Source organism: Mesoplodon bidens, assembly GCF_964165515.1.
Source record: "Mesoplodon bidens genome assembly, contig: HAP1_SCAFFOLD_186, whole genome shotgun sequence".
Classification (NCBI taxonomy): domain Eukaryota; kingdom Metazoa; phylum Chordata; class Mammalia; order Artiodactyla; family Ziphiidae; genus Mesoplodon; species Mesoplodon bidens.
The window spans coordinates 326,796-354,681 of record NW_027671824.1 but is presented as its reverse complement, the minus strand read 5'-3'; the positions used below and the strand labels follow the sequence as shown (position 1 = coordinate 354,681).

At 35.7% G+C, this 27,886-nt stretch overlaps 1 pseudogene across 1 annotated transcript in view; it reads left to right on the top strand.

The window, feature by feature from the left end:
• The window catches only part of LOC308610972 (ubiquitin-like modifier-activating enzyme 1), a 57,772-nt pseudogene that overhangs the window by 11,305 nt on the left and 18,581 nt on the right, over positions 1–27,886 (top strand). Inside the window, exons 2-4 of the transcript in view lie at positions 2,505–2,542; positions 2,973–3,348; positions 13,780–13,954. The product of the transcript in view is annotated as a ubiquitin-like modifier-activating enzyme 1 (transcript). The remainder of the gene's footprint in view (positions 1–2,504; positions 2,543–2,972; positions 3,349–13,779; positions 13,955–27,886) is intronic.

The window sequence follows — 27,886 nt, the reverse complement described above, 5'->3', positions numbered from 1 at the left end:
GTATCACCATGGGCTTTGTCAGCGTGGGCACTGTCACCGTGGGCACGGCCACCGTGACATCTATCACCATAAGCACTGTAACAATGGGCACCGTCCCTCTGAGCACAGTCACCATGAGCACTGCCACAATGAGAACTGTCATTTATGGCACTGTCCACATGAGCAGTTTCACCATGATCACTGTCACCATGGGCAGGACACCCTGTGTATTGTCACCATGAGCACTCTCACCATGATCACTCTCACTATGGGAATTGTCACCTTAGGTACTGTCACCATGGGCACTGTCACCATGAGCACTTTTACCATGAGCTCTGTCACCCTGCTATTGTCACCATGAGCACTATACCTTGAGAATTGTGACTATGGGCACTGTCAGCATGGGCACTTTCACCATCGGCACTATCGCCGTGAACACTGTCACCATGAGCACTGTCACTGTGTCAAGTTTCACCATACACACTATCACCATAAGAACTATCACCATAAGCAGTGTCACCATGAGCAATATCACCATGGGCACTGTCACCATTTTGCACTGCCACCATGTGCAGTGTAACCATGGGCACTTTTACCATGAGTACTCTCACTATGGGTAATAACACCATGGGCACTCTCACCGTGAGCATTGTCACTATGAGAATTTTCACCATAGGCACTGTCACCATGAGAACTGTCACCTAGGTCACATTCAACATAAGAACTGTCACCACGGGGACCATCAAAATTGGCACTGTCACCGTGGGGTTGTCAGCATGAGCACTATCACCATGGCTAATGTCTCCATGGGCAATTTTCCCATGAGCACTGTCAATATTGGTTCTCTCACTATCGGCCCTGTCACCATGGGCATGGTCACCATGAGCACTGTCACCATGGGCCTTGTCACACTGGATGCTGTCACCATGGGCCATGTCACCATGGCCAGTCACAATGGGAAGTATCACCATGTGCTTTGTCATCCTGGACAGTGTCCCCTTGGGCACTGACACTGTGATATCTATCATCATAAACACTGTAAACATGGGCACTGTCACCATGAGCATGGTCACCATGAGCACTGCCACAATGAACACTGTTATTTATGGCACTGCCAACATGAGCCCTGTTACCATGAGCACAGTCACCATGGGCATGAAACCATGGGCACTGTCACCATGGGCATTGTCACCCTAGGTACTCTCACCATAGGCATTATCACTGTTAAAATTGTGAACATGGGCGCTGTCACCATGGGCACTATCACCATGAGCACTCTCACCATGAGTACTGTCACCCTGGGTATTTTCACCATGGGCACTGTCACTGTGAGCACTACACCATGAGAACTGTGACTGTGGGCACTGCCACCATGGGCACTATCACTATGATCACTGTCACCATGTGTACTGCAACCCTAAGAACTGTCAGCGTGAGTACTGTCTGCTTTGGTTGTCACCGTGTGCACTGTTATCATGAGAACTGTCAACATGGGCACTGTCACCGTTTTTCACTGCCACCATGTTCAATGTCACCATTGGCACTATCACCGTGAGAACGGTCACCATGAGTACTGTCATCATGGGCACTGTCACCAAGGGCACAGCCACCATGTACACTGTTACCATGGTCACTATCACCATGAGCACTGTCACCATGGGAACTACCAACATGGGAAATGTCATCATGAGCACTTTCACAATGGGAACTGCCACCATGGGCACTATCAATGGGCGGACTCTCACCATGGGCACTATCACCATGGGCACTGTCACTGTGAGCACTGTCACCATCGGCACTCTCACCATGAGCACTATTACTGTGAGCACTACCACCGTGAGCGCTCTCACCATGGTCACTGTCACCATGGGCACTGTCACCATGAGCACTGTCACTATGGGTACTGGCACAATGCGGACTGTCACAATGAGACCTCTCACCATGGACATTATCAACATGAGCACTCTCACCGTGGTCAGTGTTACCATGGGTACTGTCACTGTGAGCACTGTTACCATAGGCAATGGCACCGTGGGCACTGTCTCCATGTGCACTGTCATCATGGGCATTGTCACCGTGGGCACCGCCACCATTGGCACTATCACTGTGAGCTTCTTTACAAAAACAAGTTTGGGCACGTTCTTTACCTTATTATGTCGGTCATGTAAGGTCACATTCTAACTTGCCTTGAATCATATGTGAAGGTAATCACCAAGCTGAACTTTTGACACGAATTGTCGCTTTCCCTTGTATTGAGGAGACACAAGCTTCACATAATTTGCATCATCAAAATTCCGTAGCTCTGTGATATCAATTTCAACTGCCCCGGGAGACAGCCAGATCTATAATTAAAAATTGCCCACATTGTCCAACTTATTCATCCAGTTTGCCCATGGGGGTCAACCCTAGAGGATTATTACCTAATATGTTATGGCAAATGGATGTAACTCATGTGCCAACTTTTGGAAAGCTATCTTATGTACATGGTTCTGTGGATACCTATTCTCATGTAATTCTTGCCTCAGCAAGAACCGGGAAAGCTTTTAAGGATGTTATGCAACACGTATTTTTCTGTTTTGCCTTTCTAGGCATTCCAAAAGCTCTAAAAAATGATAACGCTCCTGCCTACATTTCTAAGTCTTTTAAAGACTTTTGTGAAAAATTTAATATTTCCCATTCTATGGGAATCCCCTATAATCCTCAGGTTCATGCAATAGTGGAAAAAGCCCATCATACTTTAAAAGTTCACATTACAAATTTACAGCAAGGGGAATTCAAATACACTTCTCCACATCACATCTTCAACACACACTATTTGTATTAAATAATTTGAATACTGATTCACAAGGTAATACTGCCATGATGAGGCATTGGAATCCTGATATTAATAAACCTAAACATAGGGTGAAATGGAAGGATCTGCTCACTCGTCAATGGAAAGGACCTGATATTTTCTAACCACCGGCTGAGGGTATGCTTGTGTATTTCCACAGGACGCTGACTCGCCGTTGTGGGTGCCTGACCGTCTCATCAGACATGTCGGGCCCTCCGACCCCGCCTTACCACTTCCCAGTCAGGCACAAGGCACCACAGCCGGAGACGTCAGCTAATGAATCACCATCAGCTAAAGAACCACTGCTGCAGCAGATACAAAAGCTCACCATTGGAGAGAGACCAATTCTTTGTCTTCCGCATCCACACCCAAGACCTCGCAAGACACAAGCCATCTCAACAGGAACTTCAAATCCACCAAATTGGGGTCAGATTAAACAACTTGCTGATGACGCCAAGAAAGTGGTAACAGACCAGGGAGCTACCTTATCACCTGGAAATCTTTTTGTTGCTATGCTTGCTATATTGGCCTGCCAGGTAACTAGGGGAAATGCTTTGGATAAATCTTATTGGACATATCTCCCTGATCCACCGATTTTACAAACTGTAGCCTGGGATAATGAGGGTATACCAGTGTCTACTACTATGCCCAGGTTAATGGGAGGAGCCATAAGCTCCTATCCATATAATAAATTTAAAACAAATAATAATTTTATACTTCATGGAAAATCAGGGTTCCATACTATATGTTTTATATTTCCATCAATTAATAACTCTCTAGCCTCTCGTAAGGATGGATGTATACCGGTTTTTCTTAAAGGACAGCTTACTGCTTCTCCTTTGAGTCAATCTAATAAGAGACTTCTTTGGTCTTTGATTTACCTAGCACCTGGAGAAGATCCAACTTATAATCAACCTTCCTCTCATCTTTAAAATTTCTTCCTTGTAATCCTCCTTAAGGTATCCATACAGGAGTACAATCATCTATATTACAATCTCCGGAAGACCAATTGGATAGTAACTGGGACGCTGTAGATACCAATACCAGATTTCCTACATGGAATTATTGTATATATTCTTCAAGAATTGATATTCCCATAGAGGACACCACAAAAAAATGTGCATGATTGGAGTAATCCTGATCCATGTAAGGATTATAGATCTTATTTACAACATCATGCACATTATGATTGGAATAATTCACTCATTCCTGCTTCTATGCTTGTTAATAGATGGCACACTGGAGGATGTGTGCCTCCTATACTAACTATGGCTCAAGAGAGTATGTATTATGCACAGACCCAGCTTTGGAAAGCTATTGCTGCACCACCACCAGTTATTCTTCATAGACCTAAAAATATGGGCATTTATTCTATGCAGGCTTGTGTGTCAGCACCTTATGTATTCTTGGTAGCCCCAAAATATGTGGATCTAAATATTTATTATAATGCTTCTGATTCTACATTTTGGACACATTGCTTTGATTGTATTTCGACAAGTTGTATAAATCCCTCTATGAATGTACAAGTTTTAATGATTCTTAAACGACCGCCATACATTATGTTGCCTGTAAAATTATCCTCTGCCTCGTATGATGATTATGGCTTACAAGTTTTGCATGAAACTGAACTTTTATTACATTCAAAGAGACTTGTTGCAGCTTTAATTCTAGCAATATCTACATTTATAGATGTAATAGCATCACTTTCTCTTTCAATAAGTTCCTTACCTCAACATGTACATACAGCTCAACATGTAAATGAGCTTTCAAAAAATGTATCTTTAGCTCTGGCTACTCAGGAAGTTATAGACAGAAAGTTAGAAGCAAAGGTGGATGCCTTAGAAGAAGCAATTTTACACATAGGGGATGAATTAACAGCGCTCAAAGTAAGATTAGCTTTGAGGTGTCATAAAAAATATAGATGGATTTGTGTTACTCCTCTAAAAGTGAATGAATCATATTTTTGGGAATAAATTCGTACTCATATTATGGGAGTTTGGAACCAAACAGATGCTAGTTTAGACCCTACTAAATTACATCAAGAGATTCATGACATAGGAAATACAGACTTAGGTTTATCTCCGGCACAGTCTGCTCAGAAATTTTTTGAAAGTATTAAGTCATTGGTGTCACATAAAACCTTATTCTCAATGCTCATTAATGGAGGAATCATGACAGTTGTTGTACTAATTCTGATATTTTTACTTCCAGTCATCATTAGAATAATTATTAAAAGCATCAAACAACTTTCCGTGGAGCTCCATACTGCACTTTTAAAAAATAAAAAAGGGGGAGATGTCGGAAGCCATCCTGGAGGCATTGCACCATGACAAAGTCATGAGCAACGGAAGGCACTGCAAGGCAGTGCCGTGTCAGTAAGGTGGACTACAGCTCCGTTGTTATGTTTTATGATAATAACTTTACATACAGGGGCAATTTTGGGGGATGTTGCTCCAGGTGAAAAAAAATTCCTCTAGGACTCCCCCTCCTGAAACTATCATAGGATGGGAAGTACCCACTAAGGCCCTGTGTAAATGGTAAAGAATTAAGAGCCTGGAGCTAAGGGGATGTTTTTGTGAAAAACACCCTCTAGTATGGAGTTACGGCCATGGGCTGGAGTTCCTGATGATGACATAGGAAATTTATGGTTCTATTATAAAGGAAAATTAATTATAGAAAAACAAATGACTAGAGCAGAATTCGTTGCCCGGATAGGGAGAAAACGCTGTCTCAGTTGAAGGAAACAACGAGAAAGAGCATGCAGGTACATTGTAAATATTTTCCTGGAACCATTGTAAAAGGATGCACATGCAAGAAGAAAAATAGGAACAAGTAGCTCCAAATTTTACAATTGAAATAATCATAGAACTGCTTGGCTTGGTTACTAAGAAACAACCTGTGATTAATGGGAACTTGGGGAAATATTTTAATAGGACATCTAGAAACTAGGGGATGTTTGTTTTAAAAAATCTTTATAGAATATTTTCAGGTTTGATTGTGCTAAGACTGTTTGGCCACGTACCTGGTAATGTAATCAACTACGACATATAAACCTGTGATTGTAAACAATAGAGGAAGAATGAAGAATAAAGACATGAGAAAGAGAAATATGCAATGCTGATACTTTAAGAAGTGTAATAGAATTATTTCCTTTGCTGACGCTATCCATCCCTCGGGTATCCCGAGACTCACTAGAGCTGGACTCTGGCAATATATGGCCTTTATTATGTTGTGGAATCTTCCTTCGATGTCTACTGTGTGGAGGGTTTTTATCATAACCTGGTGTTGAATTTTTTCTAAAGCTTTCTCTGCTTCTATTGAGATGATCACATGTGTTTTCTCTTTCAATTTTTTAATATTGTGTATCACATTGATTGATTTGCATATATTGAAGAATCCTTTTATTCCTGCAATAAACCCCACTTGATCATGGTGTATTTTCCTTTTAATGTGCTGTTGGCTTCTGTTTGCTACTATTTTGTTGAGGATTTTTGCATCTATATTCATCAGTGATATTGACCTGCAGTTTTCTTTTTTTGTGATATCTTTGTCTGGTTGTGGTATCAGTGATGGTGTCTCCATAGAATTAGTTTTGGACTTTTCCTCCCTCTGCCATATTTTGGAAGAGTTTGAGAAAGACAGATGTTAAACTCTTTAAGCCAGAAAGGACTGGCAGGACATCTTAAGTGATGAAGGAGAAAAACCTGCAACTAAGATTATTTTTTTTTGAAATATGTGAGATCACACCATGTTTGTTTTTATATGCCTGACTTACTTCTTAAGTACTTCTCACTTCGTCGTAATTCTGCTCAACATCTCTTACTATTAGAGATGTTGACTTAACATAGTGCCCTCAAGGTGCACCCATTTTGTTACAAAAGGCAGCATTTTCCTTCTACTATGCCTGAATATATTTTTATTGTGACACATTTTTTTCCTGCCACACAAAATACTTTTCTGTGCCACATTTTCTTTTTCCATCTATTCCGCCTAAGTGTGTTGTTTTCCTGTTATGGCATTTGAGAATGATGGTGCAGTGTACATGGGATGCAGGTATCTTTATGACTCGGTGATTTTTCTTCCTCTATAAAAATATCCAAAGATTTTTTCTGGATGATTTAGTAGTTCTACATTTTTAGCTTTTTGAGGAATCTTCAAACTGTTTTCTAGAGCAGCTACACCAATCAGCTTTCCCAACAAGAATGTAGGAGGGTTCCCTTTTGTCATGCCTGCTATCTTCTCTTTTTTTTATAATAGACAATCTAATAGATATGAGGTGATATTCCACTACAGAGGTTTGGCACTTTCCTAATGTATGTTTGTTATTAGCTGCTTATCTCATATGTGTTTCTAATATTTTCTGCAATTCTGTAGATTGCCTGTTAATTCTGTTGATTCTTTCCTTTATTATATAGGAATGTTTCAGTTCAATTTCACTTCACTTAACTTTTGATTTTGTTGCCTGCTCTACTACTGTCATAGCCAAGGAATTATTGCCAAGGCCAATCTTGAGAATTTGTTCCTTATCTTTTCTCAATGGATTTGAAACATTTTGGTCTTATCTTTAAAGCAATTTCCCCAACATTTCTGAGATACAATTGACATATAACATTGGCAGTTTTAAGGTACACAGCATGATGGTTAGATGTACATCTATGCTGTGAAATAATGTGATAATAATGTTAGTTAATACTTCTATCAACTCACATGGTAACCAAATTTGTGTGTGTGCTGTAAGAACATTTAAGATCTACTTTCCGAGTAACTTTTAAACATGCAATAACGTATTGGTAACTAACTCACTATCCTGTAATTTAGATCCCAAGAAGTTACACATTTTATAACATGAAATTTATGCTCTTTGACTATCATCTCCCTATTTCTCCGAACCTCACACCTATTAAATACGTATACACTCTTTTTTTTGAAGACCTCATCCATTTAGATTTCATAAATAAGTGGGATCACACAGTTTGTCTTTATGTCTCTGATTGTTTCACTAAGAATAATGCCTGCAAGTTGATTATATGTGGTCACAAATTGCAGGAATTTCATTATATGACTGTATAATATCCACTGTCGTAATATATACATTTCTTAATCCATTTAATCATTGATAAACGGTTAGTGACTATGCCTGGCATATTTTAGATAAATATTTACACAGTGAACATGGGAGTGCAAATATCTCTGTAAGTTAACTGATTTCATTTCTTTCAATTATGTATATTCAGAAATGGAATTGCTAGGTTATATGGTGGTATTATTTTTAGAATTTTGAGGAACATCCATATTATTTTCCATAGTGGTTGTACTAAGTTACATTACCACCAAAAGTCTGTAAGTGTTCCCTGTTTTCTACATGCTTGACTACACTTTTATGTCTTTTCTTTTTCATAATAACCACTATGAAATGCGTGAGTTGCTATCTCATTGTGGTTTTATTTTGCATTTCTCTTACTATTAAAGAGGTTGAGCAAATGTTCATGTGTCAGTTGGTCATTTGTACGTGTCGTATGGGGGGAATATATCTGCTAAGATCTTCAGCCCACCTTTTAATTAGATTATTCAACTTTTGTAAAAAAAACTAAGTCTTTTTTATGTTTCAACATTAGTCCTGTAGCTGGCATGTTGTTGGCAAATATTTTCTCCCATTCCGTAGGAGAATTCCTATACCTCCTGTTCCATTGCCTCTTCACTCTATTCAAGATTCTTTTGGTGCAGAGGCTTTTAAATTTGATGTTTTCACACATGTTGAATTTTCTTTTTGTTCCTTCTACTTTTGGTATCATATCCAAAGGAATCATTGCTGACACAAATGCCTTGGAGATTTTTTTCTGTTTAATTCTAAGGATTTTGTGATTTCTGTTCACGTTGTGTTAATTTTTGAGTCATCTAAGATGGGTGTTCAATTTTATTCTTTTCCATGTGGATATCCAGCTTTTCCAACACTACTTAGTGTAAAGTCTATTTTTACTCCATTGTTTATTCTTGTCTTCTTTGTCATGTGTTAGTTGACTGGACATGGCTGAGTTTATTTCTGGGCTCTCAGTCCTATTCTATTGGTATTTTGTCCGTTTTTATTCTAATTTCACATTATTTTGGTTACCATAACTTTGTATAATAGTTTGAAACCAGGAAGTGAGTTGCACCCAGCTTTGATTATCTTGCTGAAAATTGTCTTGTCTATTTTCAGTGTCCTTTGTTGTTTCGTACAATTTTTAGGATTATTATTCTATTTCTGGGAATATTGCCATTGAAATGTTGATTGGGATTCCATTGAAACTATAGATAGCTTGAGGTAGCGTGAACATTTTAACAGTAATCATTCTTTCAATTTAGAAATATGGGATACTTTTCTATTTACATATATCTTCTTCAGTTTTTGTAAATGTTATATTTTTAGGTGTACAGATGATTTTGTCTCCTTGCTGAAATGTATTCCTAACATTTTATTGTTTTAGGTGCTGCGGTAAATGGAAGTGTTTTTTTTTTTTTTTTTTTTCTGTCAGGTATTTTCTTGTTAGTGTATAGAAATGCAACTAATTTTGTATTCTTATTTCAAATCCAACAAAATTACTGATTTCATGTATTAGTTCTAACAGTTTCATGGGGTTTTGGTGGAGTCTTTAGGATTTCCTGCATACAGAATATGTCATCTTCAAACAGAGACATTTTAAATTCTTCCTTTCCACTTTGGATCCCTTTCATTTCTTTTCCGTGCCTAATGATTCTGGCTAGGGATTCTACTATTATGATGAAGAGAAGTGGTGATAGTGAGCATTTTTTATTTGTTCCTGTCTTAGAGGAAAAGTTTTCCGCTTTTCATCATGAATATGATGTTAGCTGTGGGCTTGATAATATATGATCTTTATTACATTTAAAATGTTTCTTCTCTCCCCAGGTAGTTGAAAGCTTTAATCAAGAAAATTTAGAAAATTCTTTCAAACATTTCTTCTGCATGCTATTCGTGTCGTAAATTAAAATTTTTGATTTAAAAATGTTAACTGCCCTTGCATCACCAGGAATTATTTCACCTTAGCATGTTGAACATTTTAGTGTGTTTTTGAATTTGGTTTGCTAGAATTTTGTTGAGAATTTTTGCATCTATATGTACAAGGATATTGGCTTGTAAGTTCTGTGCTTTTTGTTTTGTTTTGTTTTGTTTTGTGTTCCCTTCTATTTCCTTATGTGGCTTTGTTAATCAAGAAAATCCTGGTTTTATAAAATGAGTTTGGAAATGTTTCCTCTTTTGTAGTTATTTGGGAGAGTTTGGGAAGGACTGGCAATAAATCTTCATTAAATGTCCAGTAGAATTCACCAGTGAAACTAACTGATCCTGGGCTTCTCTTTGTTGGGAGAGTTTTGAATAGTGCTTCAATTTCCTAAGTCATTATTTGTATGATCAAGATATTTTTTGTTTGCTTGTTTTTTGCTTCTTCATGATTGTCTTGCTATGTTTTATATAGGAGTTTTTGGAGATTTATCCATTTTTGTAACCCAGTTTTTTAGCATTCTTTATAACTATTTGTATGCTATGGTGTCAGCTGCAATTTCTCCTCTTTCAGTTAAAGTTTTATTTATTAAGCTCTTTTTTTCTCTTCGTTAGTCTTGCTAAATCTTGTCAATTTTATGATCCTTTCCAAATTCCAACACTTGGATTCATTTTTTCCTAATTATCTGATATTTGTTTTATTCATTTCCATTTGAATCTTTCTTATTTTTTTCCTTTTATTCCTGGTGCTTAATTTGTTCATTTTCCCTAGTCCTTCATGTATATGCACAAGTGGTTTATTTTAGATTATTCTTTTCTCTTTTAGAAGAATCTATGATTGCTAAAATTAATTCATCCATTGACTGATTTTTCTATATTCCAAACGTTTTGGTATGTTGTCATTTTCGTTTATCAGAAGGTAGTTTCAGATTTCCTTTTTGACTTCGTCCTTGACCCATATATATTTCCAGTGTGCGTTGTATAAGTTTACATATAAGGGATTTTTCTTTTTCTCTTGTTATTGATTTCTAGCTTCATAACATTATGATCAAAAAAGATGCTTAATGTGACTCTGATCTTCTTAAATTTGTTAATGCTTGCTTTATGTTTCAAGACAGTGTCCATTCTGGGAAATGCTCCTTCAGCACTTAAGCAGAATATGAATTTTGGTATTGTTGAATGGAAGTTTTCTATAAGTTTATTAGGTACATTCTGTTTCTTTATTAATTTTCTAATGTAGAAAGTGGGATAATACAGTCACTTACTATTATTTGTTTTATTGTTGATTTATCCTCTGAGATCTTTTTTTTTTTTTTTTTTTTTTTTTGTGGGGTGGGGTGTATACGGGTCTCTCACTGTTGTGGCATCTCCCGCTGCAGAGCACAGGCTCCGGACGTGCAGGCTCAGCGGCCATGTCTCACGGGCCCAGCCGCTCCACGGCATGTGGGTTCTTCCCAGACCGGGGCATGAAGGCATGCCCCCTGCACGGCAGGTGGACTCTCAAGCACTGCGCCACCAGGGAAGCCCTCTATCAGATCTCTTAATGGTTGATTTAAATATATGTTTAATCCCGCAACGTTCAGTACATATATATTTACAATTATTATTTTCTCTAGATAAATTGATCCATTATCATTGTATACTGACCTTATTTATCACTTGTGACCTACTTTGACTGAAAGTCTGTATTACCTGAGATTGGGAGATCAAGTCCTGCACTTGTTTGGAAACTGTTTGGACTATCAATTTCTATTCCCTCACCTTCAGCTTATGTGTGTCCTTAATGATAAAATGGTTCTTTTAAACAGCATATTGTTTTTTTTATCATTTATATGGCAATATAATTGTTTTACACTGTTGTGTTAGTTTCTGCTGTATAGTAAAGTGAATCAGCTATAGGTATATTTCCATATCCACTCCCTCTTGCATCTCCCTCCCACCCTCCCTATCCCACCAAGCTAGGTGGTCACAAAGCACTGAACGTATCTCCCTGTGCTATGCAGCTGTTTTCCACTAGCTATCTATTTTACATTTCGTAGTGTATATATGTACAGACGACTCTCTAACTTCATGCCAGCTTACCCTTTCCACTCACTATATTCTCAAATCAATTCTCTATATCAACATCTTTATTGCTGTCCTACACCTACATTCATCAGAATGTTTTTTTAATTCCATATATATATATATATATTAGCAAAAAGTTTGTCTTTTGTTTCTTTCTGACTCATTTCACACAGTATGACAGACTCTAAGTCTATCCACCTAACTGCAAATAGCTCAATTTTTATTTCTATTTATGGCTCAGTGATATTCCATTGTATATATATGACACACCTTCTTTATCCATTCTTCTGTCAATTGATACTTAGGTGTTTACCTGTCCTGGCTATTGTAATTACACCTGTAATGAACTTTGTGGTCCATGACCCTTTTGGAATTATGCTTTTCTCGGGGTATATACAAAGAAGCGGGATTGTGGGGTCATATATTAGTTCAGGTTTTAGGTTCTTAATGACCTCCATATTGTTCACCATAGTGGCTGTAACAATTTACATTCCCACTAACAGTGCAAGAGGGTACTGTTTTCCATACACCACTTCAGAATTTAGAGTTTGTAGAATTTTGAATTTGATGGCTATTCTGACTACTGTGAGGTGACACCTCATTGTAGTTTGATTTATATTTCTTTAATGATTCATGATATTGAGCCAACTTCTATGTGTTTTATTGCAATCTGTGTATCATCTTTGGAGAAATGTCTATTTAGGTCTTCTGCCCACTTTTGGATTGTTGTTTGTATTTTTTGGTTTAGAGCTGCATGAGCTTCTGGTAAATTTTGAAGATTAATCGTTTGTCAGTTGCTTCATTTGCAAATATTTTCTGATTCTGAGGGTTGTCATTTGGTCTTGTTTGTGGTTCCCTTTGTTGTGAAAAATGTTTTAAGTTTCATTAGTTCCCATTTGTTTAATTTTGTTTTTATTTCCATTTCTTTAGGAAGTGGGTCAAAAAGAATCTTGCCGTGATTTATGTCATAGAGTGTTCTGCCTATGTGTTCCTCTAAGTGTATGATAGTGTGGAAACTTACTTTTAGGACTCTAATCCATTTGTGTTTATTTTTGTGTATGGTGTTAGGGAGTGTTCTGATTTCATTCTTGTACATGTAGCTGTTCAGTTTTCCTAGCACATCTTGTTGAATAGGATGTATTATCTCCATTGTATATTCTTGCAAGCTTTATCAAAAAGTAGGTGACCATATGTGCATGGGTTTACCTCTGGGCTTTCTATCCTGTTCCGTTGATCTATATTTCGGTTTTTGTGCCAGTATCATACTATCTTGATTATTGTAGATTTGTAGTATAGTCTGAAATCCTGGAGCCTGATTCATCCAGCTGCGTTTTTCTTTCTCAAGAGTTCTTTTGGTATTTAGTGTCTTTTTTTGTTTCCATACACACTGTGTAATTTTTCTCCTAGTTCCCTGGAATATGCCATTGGTAATTTGATAATGATTGCATTGACTCTGTAGATTGCGTTAGGTCATATAGTCATTTTCACTATGTGGATTCCTACAACCCAAGAACATAATATATCTCTCCATCTCTTTGTATCCTCTTTCATTTCTTTCATCAGCGTCTTATAGGTTTCTGCATACAGGTCTTCTGTCTACCTTGGTATATTCGTTCCTATTCTATTTGTTGCAATGCTAAATGAGAGTGTTTCCTTAATTTCTCTTTCAGATTTTTCATCATTAGCCTATAGGAATCCCAGAGATTTCTGTGCATTAAATTTGTATCCTGCTACTTTCCCAAAATCATTGATTAGCGCTAGGCATTTTCTGGTAACATCTTTAGGATTCTCTCTGTGTAGTATCAGGTCATCTGCAAAGAGTGACAACTTTAGAGTACCTCCCAGAACTTCTACTGGCAGTGTCCTTGTCCCTATGGTGAGCCACAACAGCCCCCCGCCTCTGCAGGAGACCCTCCAACATTCGCAGGGAACTGTGGCCACGGCTGCCTTACCGGAGAGCGGGTCTTCCCTTGCCTTGCGAGCCCTGGGGTGGGGCTCACTTTACGCCTGGTGTGGGGTTGGTGTGATCAGCTTCGCAGTCTGGAAGGCTTTAGGAGTTCACAGTATAAAAGACTTTCGAAGTAAAATGCAATCAATATTTCCAGCAATTCCCAAGAACTCTGAATCGGCTGTTGAATGGGAGGAAGCATTGAAATCCAAATGAGATGAGCATGGTGGGTGAAGTCCAGAACGATTGATACGGGAAAAGCTGACTTTGGAGATGTCACAACAGCAAAGGGACTCGATGGATTTCTCCTCAGGAACACATGCAGATTGTTGAGTGAACCTGTGGGATGGATGGCATTCAGTGTCCTCATAGGAGGCCGACAGTCATTTCTGTGTGCTGTACTTTATTACAACTGATTTGGTTATGTTCATGTGGGGGGGGTGTTGGAGGGAGGGCAACGTTTTCCCAAAGTTAGGAAGACTATTTAAAAATATATGGGTACCTTCTCGATGTGGAGGAAATCCCAGGGGAAATACTTTTATGCCTGTAACAGTTGGAACCAAGTTTTTTACTTGAAAAAAAATTATAACGTATGATTAAAAATCTTTATAAACAGACTCCTAACAGCAGTAGTACCTCTAAGTCTAATTAAATAAGTTTCAGCAGCCTTTCTTGTCCGTATGTGGCTGTCAGAACTCGGAGGACTTGCTCCTGTTAGGCAGACTCCAAAGTGACGGGTTAATGGGTGAATCCTGTCCATCAGGCACTGGGTGTGGCTCTCTTGTCCTGAACACAGTCTTTGATTTGTATATGCCAGTCATTTACCTGACAGCCTCACCTTAGGCCTGTAAATTCTTAGACAAGAAGCCAGTAACAGATTATGATAACTTGAAAGGATAATCATGTGAAAATGATGATATTATGGGTATAAAATGTACTTTTTTGACAAGTTGGTTCTGGGTCCCTAAACACTGACTGACAGTATATAGCTTTATTTCAGTTGTCAATATAAAAATAGTCCAATTATCACCTATCTTATCAAATATTTTTAACCAAAAAGATACCTGAGAACTCAGTCTCAGGTAAATTAAATTTTAAGAAAAGTACTTTAACATGTCAGTATGACCAGAAAATTAACCTCTGGTTGAATATCATTGTGTATTTTCTTTATAATTGCTTAGGCTTTAATTAACAATCAGTTTTAAAAAGTACATTGAAATTTATCTGTTAAAATGAAACCTTTTAGTTTTAAGAAAAAAATTTATATGAGATGTCAAGTGCCTAATGTAACATTTTTCTCTGGACTGTTACCCTATTAAAGCTGCTGTATAGTTAATTAAAAAAAAAAGAGTGACAACTTTAATTCTTCTTTTCCAATTTGGATTCCTTTTATTTCCTTGTCTTCTCGGATTGCTGTGGCTGAGACATCCAAAACTATGTTGAATAAGAGTTGAGAGGGTGGGCAAACTTGCCTTGTTCCTGATCTTAGTGAAAATACTTTCAGTTGTTCACCATTGAGGACGATGTTTGCTGTGGGTTTGTCATATAAGTCCTTTATTATGTTCAGGAATCTTCCCTCTATGCCTACTATGTGGAGGGTTTTTATCATAAACTGGTGTTGATTTTTTTCGAAAGCTTTCTCTGCATCTATTGAGATGATCATATGTGTTTTCTACTTCAATTTGTTAATATGGTGTATGACATTGGTTGCTTTGCATATATTGGAGAATCCTTGTATTCCTGGAATAAATCCCACTTGATCATGGTGTATTTTCCTTTTAATGTGCTGTTGGATTCTGTTTGCTACTATTTTGTTGAGAATTTTTGTATCTATATTCATCAGTAATATTGGCCTGCAGTTTTATTTATTCATTTATTTTTTTGATATTTTGTCTGCTTTTGGTATTAGTGATGGTGTCTCCATAGAATTAGTTTTTGATTTTTCCTCCCTCTGCTACATTTTGGAAGAGTTTTAGAAGGACAGGTGTTAAACACTCCAAGCCAGGAAGGACTGGCAGGACATCTTAAGTGATGAAGGAGAAAAACCTGCAACGAAGATATTTTTTTTTAAATATGTGAGATCACACTATGTTTGTTTTTATATGTCTGACTTACTTCTTAAGTGCTTCTTTCTTCGTCATACTTCTTCTCAAAATCTCTTACTATTAGAGATGTTGATTTAACATAGTGCTCTCAAGGTGCAGCCATTTTGTTACAAAAGGCAGCATTTTCCTTCTACTATGCCTGAGTATATTTTTATTGTGACACATTTTTTTCCTGCCACACAAAATACTTTTCTGTGCCACATTTTCTTTACCCATCTATTTAGCCCAAGTTTGTTGTTTCCTGTTATGGCATTTGAGAATGATGGTGCAGTGTACATGGGATGCAGGTGTCTTTATGATTTTGTGTGTTTCTTTTCTTTATAAAAATACCCAAAGAGTTTTTTTTCTGGATGATTTAGTAGTTCTAATTTTTAGCTTTTTGAGGAATCTTCAAACTGGTTTCTAGAGCGGCTATACCATTCAGCATTCCTAACAATAATGTAGGAGGGTTCCCTTTTGTCATGCCTGCTATCTTCTCTTCTTTGATAATAGACAATCTAATAGATATGAGGTGATAATCCACTACAGAGGTTTAGCACTTTCCTAATATATGTTCGTCATTAACCACTTATCAGGTATTTGTTTCTAATATTGTATGCTATTCTGTAGATTGCCTCTTAATTCTATTGATTGTTTCCTTTATTATATAGGAATGTTTCAGTTCAATTTCAATTCACTTAACTTTGGTTTTGTTGCCTGCTCTACTGCTGTCATAGCCAAGGAATTATTGCCAAGGCCAATCTCGAGAAGTTTGTTCCTTATCTTTTCTCAATGGATTTGAAACTTTTTGGTCTTATCTTAAAGCAATTTCCCCAACACTTTTGAGATATAATTGACATATAACGTTGGTAGTTTTATGGTACACAGCATGATGATGAGATTTACATCTATGTTGAGAAATAATATGATAATAATGTTAGTTAATACTTCTATCACCTCACATGGTTACCAATTGTGTGTGTGTTCTGTAAGAAAACTGAAGATATACATTCCCAGTAACTTTTAAACATGCAATAAAGTATTGGTAACTAAGTCACTATCCTTTAATTTGGATCCCAAGAATTTACACATTTTATAACAGGAAATTTGTGCTCTTTGACAATCATCTCCCTGTTTCTCCCCACCTCACACCTATTAAATATGTATAAACTCTCTTTGTGATGAACTCACCATTTAGATTTCATAAATAAGTGGGACCACACAGTTTGTCTTAATGTCTGATTGTTTCACTAAGCATAATGCCTGCAAGTTGATTTCATGTGGTCACAAATTGCGGGAATTTCTTTATATGACTGTATAATACCCATTGTGGTAACATACATTTCTTAAGCCTTTTTATCATTGATAAACAGTTAGTGACAATGCCTTACACATTTTAGATAAATATTTATACAGTGAACATGGGAGTGCAAATATCTCTGTAAGTTAACTGATTTCATTTCCTTCAAATATGTGTATTCAGAAATGGAATTGCTAGGTTATATGGTGGTATTATTTTTAGTATTTTGAGGAACATCCGTATCATTTTCCATAGTGGTTGTACTAAGTTACATTCCCACCAAAAGTCTGTAAGTGTTCCCTGTGTTTTACATGTTTGACTACACTTTTCTCTCTTTTCCTTTTCATAAAAACCACCAGGAAATGTGTGAGTTGATATCCCATTGTGGTTTTATTTTGCATTTCTCTTACTATTACAGATATTGAGCCAATATTCATGTGTTGCTTGGTCATTTGTATGTCTCCTGTGGGGGGAATATATCTGCTAACATCTTCAGTCCACGTTTTAATTAGATTTTTCGCTTTTTTTTAACTGAGAGTGTTTATGTTTCTACATTCTCCTGTAGCTTGCATGCTGTTGGCAAATATTTTCTCCCATTTCACAGGACAATTCCTATGTCTCCTGTTCAGTGCCTCTTCACTCTGTTCAAGTTTCTTTTAGTGCAGAGGCTTTTAAATTTAATGTTGTCACACATGTTGAATTTTCTTTTAGTTCCTTCTACTTTTGGTATCATATCCAAAAGAATCATTGCTGAGACAAATGTCTTGGAGATTTTTTTTTTTTTTAATTCTCGGGATTTTGTGATTTCTGCTCATGTTGTGTTAATTCTTGAATTGTCTAAGATGCATGTTCAATTTTATTGTTTTCCATGTGGATATCCAGTTTTTCCAACACCATTCACTGTAAAGCCTATTTTTACTCCATTATTTATTCTTGTCATCCTTGTCAAATGTTAGTTGACTGGACAGGGCTGAGTTTATTTCTGTGCTCTCAGTCCTATTCTATTGGTCTATTGTCTGTTTTTATGCTAGTCTCACACTATTTTGATTTCTGTAACTTTGTATTATGCTTTGAAACCACGAAGTGAGTTTCATCCAGCTTTGTTTATCTTGCTGAAAATTGCTTTGTCTATTTTCAGGGTCCTTTCTTGTTTTGTACAATTTTTAGGACTGTTATTCTATTCTAGGTAAATTTCCATTGAAAAGTTGATTGGGATTCCATTGAAACTATAGACAGCTTGAGGTAGCATGAACATTTTAACAGTATACATTCTTTCAATTCAGAAACATGGGATAAGTTTCTATTCACTTGTTTCTTCTTCAGTTTTTGTGAATATCATATTTTTAGGTGTACACATGTTTTTGTCTTCTTGCTTAAATGTATTCCTAAGATTTTATTGTTTTTGGTGCTGCTGTAAATGGAAGTGTTTTCTTTATTTTTCTGTCAGCTATTTTCTAGTTAGTGTATAGAAATGCAGCTAATTTTGTATTTTTATTTCATATCCAACAACATTACTGAATTCATTTATTAGTTCTAACAGTTTCACGGGGTTTTTGGTGGAGTCTTTAGGATTTCCTGCATACGTAATATGTCATCTTCAAACAGAGACATTTCTAATTCTTCCATTCCACTTTTGATCCCTTTTATTTCTTTTGCTTGCCTAAAGGTTCTGACTAGTGTTTCTAGTATTATGTTGAATAGGGGTGGTGAGAGTGGGCATTTTTTATTTGTTCCTGTCTTAGAGGAAAGGTTTTCAGCTTTACACCATGAATATGATGTTAGCTGTGGGCTTGATAATATATGACCTTTATTACATTTAAAATGTTTCTTCTCTCCCCAGGTAGTTGAAAGCTTTAATCAAGAAAATTTAGAAAATTCTTTCAAACATATCTTCTGCATGCTATTCGTGTCATAAATTAAATTTATTGATTTTAAAACATTAACTGCCCTTGCATCCCCAGGAATTATCCCACCTTATCACGTTGAACATTTTATTGTGCTATTGAATTAGGTTTGCTAGAATTTTGTTGAGAATTTTTGCATCTATATATAAAAGGATATTAGCCTGTATGTTCTGTGGTTTTTGCTTGTTTGTTTGTACGTTTGTTTTGTTTTCTTTTGTTTTGTGTTTCCCTTGTTATTTCCTTATCTGGCTTTGTTATTCAGGAAAATGTTGGTTATATAAAATGAGTTTGGAAATGTTTCCTCTTTTGTAGTGATTTGGGAGAGTTTGGGTAGGACTGGCAATAAATCTTCATTAAATGTTCAGTAGAATTCACCAGTGAAACTAACTGATCCTGTGCTTCTCTTTGTTGGGAGAGTTTTGAATACTGCTTCAATTTCCTAAGTCATTATTTGTATGATCAAGATATTTTTTGTTTGTTTGTTTTTTTTGCTTCTTCATGATTGTCTTGCTTCATTTTATATAGGAGTTGTTGGAGATTTATCCATTTGTGTGACCCGGTTTTTTATCATCCTTTATAATGATTTGTGTGCTATGATGTCAGTTGCAATTTCTCCTCTTTCAGTTAAAGTTTTATTTATTAAGCTCTTTTTTGCTCTTTGTTAGTCTAGCTAAAGCTTGTCAATTTTATTATCCTTTCCAAATGCCATCACTTGGATTCATTTTCTCCTAATTATCTGATATTCATTTTATTCATTTCCATTTGAATCTTTCTTACTTTCTCCTTTTATTCCTCGTGCTTAATTTGTTCATTTTTCCTATCCTTCAGGCATAAGTTTAAGTTGTTTATTTAAATCATTCCTTTCTCTTAATATAAGAATTTATGATTGCTAAAAATAATTCATTCTTTAGACTGATTTTTCTACATTCCCAAAGTTTGGGTATATTGTAATTTTTGTTTATCTGAAGGTAGTTTCAAGTTTCCCTTTTGAGTTCTTTCCTGACCCATAGGTTTTTCCAGTGTGTGCTGTATAATTCTACATATTAGTTTTTTTTCACTTTTTCTATTGTTATTGATTTCTATCTTCATAACATTATGATCAAAAGTGTTGCTTAATGTGCTTTTGATCTTCTTAAATTTGTTAACGCTTGCTTTATATTCCACGACAGCATCTATCCTAGGGAATGCTCTATCTGAACTTAAGAATAATGTGGAATCTGATTCTGTTGGATGGAACTTCTATATAATTTTATTGGGTACATTCAGTGTCTTTATCAATATCCTAAGGTATAAAGTGAGAGAATATAGTCCCTTACCATTATTAGTTTTACTGTTGATTTCTCCTATCAGATCTGTTGATGGGTAATTTATATATATGTTTAATCCTGCAACGTTCAGTACATATATATTTACAATTATTATAATCTCTTGATAAATTGATCTATTATCATTGTATACTGACCTTCTTTATCAATTGTGAACTATTTTGACTGAAAGTCTGTATTACCTGAGATTGGGGGAGTCAGTCCTGCTCTTGTTTGGAAACTGTTTGGACTATCAGTTTCTATTCCCTCATCTTCAGCTTATGTGTGTCCTTAAAGTTAAAATTGCTCTTGTAGACAACATATTGGGTTTTTTTTATCATTTATATGGTAATTTAATTGTTTTACAATGTTGTGTTAGTTTCTGTTGTATAACAAAATGAATCAGCTATAGGTATACATATATTCCAAATCCACTCCCTCTTGCATCTCCCTCCCACCCTCCCTATACCACCAAGCTAGGTGGTCACAAAGCACTGAACATATCTCCCTGTGCTATGCAGGTGCTTTCCACTAGCTATCTATTTTACATTTCGTAGTGTATATATGTACATACCACTCTCTCACTTCGTGCCAGCTTACCCTTTCCACTCCCCATGTTCTCAAGTCGATTCTCTACATCTGCATCTTTTATCCTGTGCTGCTCCTACCTTCATCAGAAACTTTTTTTTAGATTCCATATATATGTGTTAGCAAAGTGTTTTTTCTTTTTCTCTTTCTGACTTCACACATTATGACAGACTCTAAGTCTATCCACCTAACTGCAAATAGCTCAATTTAATTTCTCTTTATCTCTGAGTAATATTCCATTGTATATATATGCCACACCTTCTTTATTCATTCATGTGTCGATTGACACTTAGCTTTTTCCCTGTCCTGGCTATTGTAATTACACCTGTAATGAACTGTGTGGTCCATGACTCTTTTTGAATTATAGTTTTCTTAGGGTATATGCACAGTTGTGGGATTATGCGGTCATATATTAGTTCTAGTTTTAGTTTCTTAATGACCACCATACTGTTCTCTATAGTGACTGTAACAATTTACATTCCCATTAACAGTGCTGGAGGGTTTCCTATTCCCTACACTCTCTCAAGAATGTATAGTATATTGATTTTTTGATGACGGCTCCTCTGACTAGGGTGAGGTGATACCTCATTGTAGATTTGATTTATATTTCTATAATGATTCATGCTCAACATGAAAGGTTGAGCCAACTTTCATGTGTTTTATTGCAATCTGGGTATCATCTTTGGAGAAATGTCTATTTAGGTCTTCTGCCCATTTTTGGATGGTTTGTGTTTTTTGGTTTACAGCTGCATGAGCTGTTGGTAAATTTTGGAGATTAATCCTATTTCAGTTGCTTCATTTGCAAATATTTTCTCCCATTCTGAGGGTTGTCGTTTCGTGTTGTTTATAGTTTCCTTTCCTGTGAAAAATTTTTGTTTCACTATGTCCCATTACTTTAATTTTGTTTTTATTTCCATTTTTCTAGGAAGTGGGTCAAAAAGAATCTTGCTATTATTTATGTCATAGAGTGTTCTGCCTATGTTTTCCTCTAAGTGTTTGATAGTGTCTCACCTTACATTTAGTCCGTTAATCGATTTGTGTTTATTTTTGTGTATGGCGTTAGGGAGTGTTCTAATTTCATTCTTGTACATGTAGCCATTCAGTTTTCCCAGCACCACTTGTTGAAGAGGATGTCTTATCTCCATTGTATATTCTTCCCTCCTTTATCAAAAATAAGGTGACCATATATCTGTGGGTTTACCCCTGGGCTTTCTACTGTACTCCATTGATCTATATTTCTGTTTTTGTGCCAGTACCATACTGTCTTGATTACTGTAGCTTTTAGTATAGTCTGAAGTCCAGGAGCCCGATTCATCCAGCTCTGTTTTTCTTTCTCAAGATTGTTTTGGCTATTCGGCATGTTTTTTTTTTTTTTTTTCCATACACACTGTGAATTTTTTTCTTCTAGTTCCCTCGAAAATGCCATTGGTATTTTGATAGGGATTGCATTGACTCTGTAGATTGCGTTATGTCATACAGTCATTTTCACTATGTTGATTCTTCAAACCCAAGAACATGGTATATATCTCCATCTCTTTGTATCCTCCTTCATTTCTTTCATCAGCATCTTATAGGTTTCTGCATACAGGTCTTTTGTCTACCTCGGTATGTTTCTTTCTATTCTATTTGTTGCAATGGTGAATGAGAATGTTTCCTTAATTTCTCTTTCAGATTTTCCATCATTAGCCTATTGGAATCCCAGAGATTTCTGTGCATTAATTTTTTATTGTGCTACTTTACCAAATTTATCGGTTAGCTCTATTCATCTTCTGGTAGCATCCTTAGGATACTCTATGTGTAGTATCAAGTCATCTGCAAAGAGTGACAGCTTTACTTCTTCTTTTCTGATTTGGATTCCTTTTATTTCCTTTTCTTCTCTGATTGCTGTGTCTGAAACGCCCATATCTATGTGGAGAAAGAGCTGTGAGGGTGGACATCCTTGTCTTGTTCCTGATCTTAATGAAAATACTTTTGGTTTTTCACCATTGAGGATGATGTTTGCTGTGGGTTTGTTATATATGGCCTTTATTATGTTGAGGAAACTCCCCTCTATGCTTACTATGTGGAGGGTTTTTATCACATATTGGGTTTGAATTTTTTTGAAAGTTTCCCTGCATCCATTGAGATGATCATATTGTTTTTCTCCTTCAATTTGTTAATATGAAGTATCACGTTGATTGATTTGCATATATTGAAGAATCCTTGTATTCCTGGAATAAACTCCAATTGATCATGGTGTATTATCCTTTTAATGTGCTGTTGGCTTCTGTTTGCTACCATTTTGTTGAGGATTTTTGCATCTATATTCATCAGTGATATTGGCCTCTAGTTTTCTTTTTTTTTATTATATCTTTGCCTGGTTTTGGTATCAGGGTGATTGTGGCACCATATAATTAGTTTTGGAGTCTTCCTCCCTCTGCTATATTTTGGAAGAGATTGTGAAGGACAGTTGTTAAACTCTCCAAGCCAGAATGGACTGGCAGGATATATTTAAAGTGATGAAGGAGAAAAACCTTCCACGAAGATTATTATTTTTTCCTATAAGTGAGATTACACCATTTTTGTTTTTATTTGTCTGATTTACTTCTTAAGTACTTCTTACTTCTTATTTCATCATACTTCTTCTCAATATCTCTTACTATTAGAGATGTTGACTTAACATAGTGCCATTAAGGTGCACCCATTTTGTTACAAAAAGGCACCATTTTATTTCTAGTATGCCTGAATATATTTTTATTGTGCCACTTTTTTTTCCTGCCACACAAAATAACTTGCTGGGGCACATTTCCTTTATCCATCTATTCAGGCTAAGTGTGTAGTTATCCTGGTATGACATTTGAGAATGATGGTACAGTGTACATGGTATTCAGGTGTTTTTTAGAGTCGGCATTTTTCCTTCCATTTTATAAATAACCAAAGATTTTCTTCTGGATGATTTGGTAGTTCTAATTTTTGGTTTTATGAGGAACCTCCAAACTCTTTTCTAGAGTGGCTACACCAAACAGCATTCCCAACAAGAGTGTAAGGTGGTTCCCTTTTGTCATGCCTGCTGTCTTCTCTTTTTTGATAATAGCCAATCTAACAGATATGAGGTGATATCCCACTACTGAGGTTTTGCACTTTTCTTATGTATGTTGGATATTAGCCACTTCTAAGGTACGTGTTTGTAAATATTTTATACTATTCTATAGATGGCCTGTTAATTCTGTTGATTGTTTCCTTTATTATATAGGAATGTTTCAGGTCAATTTCACTTCACTTAACTTTTGATTTTGTTGCCTTCTCTCCTGCTGTCATTGTCAAGAAATTATTGCCAAGGCCAATCTTGAGAAGTTTGTTCCTTATCTTTACTCAAAGGCTTTGAAACATTTAGGTCTTATCTTTAATACATTTTCCCCAACATTATTGAGATATAATTGACATATAACCTTGGTAATTATAAGGTACACAGCATGATGATTAGACTTACATCTATGTTGTGAAATAATGTGATAATAATGTTAGTTAATACTTCTATCACCTCACATAGTTACCATTTTTGTGTGTGTGCTGTAAGAACATTTAAGATCTCCTTTCCTTGTAACCTTGAAATATGCAATAATGTGTTGGTAACTAAGTCACTATGCTGTAACTTAGATCCCAAGAATCTACATATTTTATACCAGGACATTTGTACTCTTTGACTCTCATCTCCTTATTTTTCCCAAACCCACACCTATTAAATACATATCAACTCTCTGTTTTGATGACCTCTGCCATTTAGATTTAATAAATAAGTGGGACCACACAGTTTGTCTTTATGTCTCTGATTGTTTCACTAAGCATAATGCCCACAAGTTGATTTCATGTGGTCACAAATTGCAGGATTTTCTTTATATGGCTGTATAATATCCATTGTGGTAATATATACAGTTCTTAATCCGTTTATTCATTGATAAACAGTTAGTGTCTATGCCTTGCATATTTTGGTAAATATTAATACAGTGAACATGGGAGTTCAAATATCTCAGTAAAGTAACTGATTTCATTTCCTTCAAATATGTATATTCAGAAAAGGAATTGCTAGGTTATACGGTGGTATTATTTTTAGTACTTTGAGGAACATCCTAATTATTTTATGTAGTGGTTGTACTAAGGTATATTCCCGCCAACAGTCTGTAAGTTTTCCCAGTTTTCTACATGCTTGACTACACTTTTCTGTCTTTTCTTTTTCATAATAACCACTAGGAAATGTGTGAGTTGACATCTCTTTGTGGTTTTATTTTGCATTTCTCTTACTATTACAGATGTTGAGCAAATGTTCATGTGTCTCTTGGTCATTTGTAGGTCTCCTATGAAGGTAGTATATCTGCTAAGGTGTTCAGCCCACGTTTTAATTAGATTATTCAGCTTTTTTTTTAATTGAATCCTTTTATGTTTGGACATTAGTCTCGTAGCAGGCATGTTGTTGGCAAATCTTTTCTCCCATTCCATAGGAGAATTCTTATGCCTCCTGTTCAATGCCTCTTCACTCTGTTCAAGTTTCTTTTTGTGCAGAGGCTTTTAAATTTGATGTTGTCACACATGTTGAATTTTCCTTTTGTTCCTTCTACTTTTGGTATCATACCCAAAAGAATCATTGCTGAGACAAATGCCTTGGAGATTTTTTTTCTGTTTAATTCTAGGCATGTTTTGATTTCTGTTCATGTTGTGTTAATTTTTGAACCGTCTAAGATGGGTGTTCAATTTAATTCTTTTCTGTGTGGATATCCCGTTTTTCCAACACCACTCAGTGTAAAGTCTATTTTTACTCCATTGTTTATTCTTGTCGTCCTTGTCAAATGTTAGTTGACTGGACATGACTGAGTTTATTTCTGGGCTGTCAGTCCTATTCTATTGGTCTATTGTCTTTTTTATGCTAATTTCACACTATTTTGATTACCATAACTTTGTATAATAGTTTGAAACCCGAAAGTGAGTTGCAACCAGCTTTGTTTATCTTGCTGAAAATTGTTTTGGCTATTATCAGGTTCCTTTGTTGTTTTGTACAATTTTTAGGATTTTTATTCTATTTCTAGGAAAATTGCCATTGAAAATTTATTGGGTTTCAAATGAAACTATAGATGGCTTTAGGTAGCATGAACATTTGTACAGTATTCATTCTTTCAATTCAGAAACATGGGATAAGTTTCTATTCACTTGTGTCTTCTTCAGTTTTTGTAAATGTCATATTTTTAGGTGTACAGATATTTTTGTCTCCTTGCTTAAATGTAGTCCTAACATTTTATTGTTTTTGGTACTGCCGTAAATGGAAGTGTTTTATTTATTTTTGTGTCAGCTATTTTCTTGTTAGTGTATACACATGCAACTAATTTGGTATTTTTGTTTCACAGCCAACAACATTACTGAATTTGTTTATTAGTTCTAACAATTTCATGCGGTTTTTGGTGGAGACTTTAGGATTTCCTTCATACAGCATATTTTATCTTCCAACAGAGGCATTTTTACTTCTTCCTTTCCACTTATGATCCCTTTCTTTTCTTTTTCTTGCTTAATGCTTCTGGCTAGGTATTCTAATATTATGTTGAATAGGAGTGGTGATAGTGGGCATTTTTTATTTGTTCCTGTCTGAGAGGAAAAGTTTTCAACTCTTCACCATGAATATGATGTTAGCTGTGGGCTTGTTAATATATGACCTTTATTACATTTAAAATGTTTCTTCGCTACACAGTTAGTTGAGAGCTTTAATCAAGAAAGTCTAAAAAATACTTTCAAACATTTCTTCTGCATGCTGTTCCTGTGGTTAATTAAAAGTATTGATTTTAATATGTTAACTACCCTTACATCCTTAGGAGTTATCCCACCTTATCATGTTGATCCTTTTAGTGTGCTATTGAATTTGGTTTGCTAGAATTTTCTTGAGAATTTTTCGACCAATATGTACAAGTATAATGGCCTGTAAGTTCTGCGTTTTTTGTTTGTTTTGTTTTGTGATTCCCTTGTTATATCTTTATCTGGTTTGTTAATCAGATAAATGCTGGTTTTATAAAATGAGTTTGGAAATGTTTCCTCTTTTTTAGTTATTTGGTAGGGTTGGGAAGGCCTGGGAATAAATCTTCATTAAATGTTCAGTAGAATTCATCCATGAAATGATCTGATCCTCGACTTCTCTTTGTTTGGAGAGTTTTGAATACTGAATCAATTTTCTAATTCATCATTTGTATGATCAAGACATACTTTTTTTTTTGTCTTCTTCATGATGGTCTTGCAACATGGTACATTAGAGTTAGTGGAGATTTATGCATTTGTGTGACCGTGTTTTTTAGCTTTCTTTATTATGATTTGTATGCTATGGTGTCAGTCACAATTTCTCCTCTTTCAATTAAAGTTTTATTTATTAAGTTCTTTTTTCTCTTCATTAGTCTAGCTAAAGCTTTGTCAATTTTATTATGCTTTACAAATACCAGCTCTTGGATTCAGTTTTTAAATAATTATATGATTATCGTTTTATTGATTTCCATTTGAAAATTTCATATTTCTTCCTTTTATTCTTGGAAATTAATTTGTTCCTTTTTCCTAGGCCTTCATGTATAAGGATAAGTCGTTTATTTAAGATCATTCTTTTCTCTTAATAAAAGAAGTTATGAATGCTAAAACTTCACTCCTTAGATTGATTATGATACATCCCCAAAGTTTTGGTATGTTGTCATTTTTGTTTATGTGAAGATAGTTTCAGATTTCCCTTTTGACTTCTTCCTTGACCCATAGATTTTTCCAGTGTGTGCTGTATAATTTTACATATTAGGAATTTTTCACTTTTTCTCTTGTTACTGATTTCTAGCTTCATAACGTTATGATAAAACAGGATGCTCAATGTGGTTTTGATCTTCTTAAATTTGTTAAGGC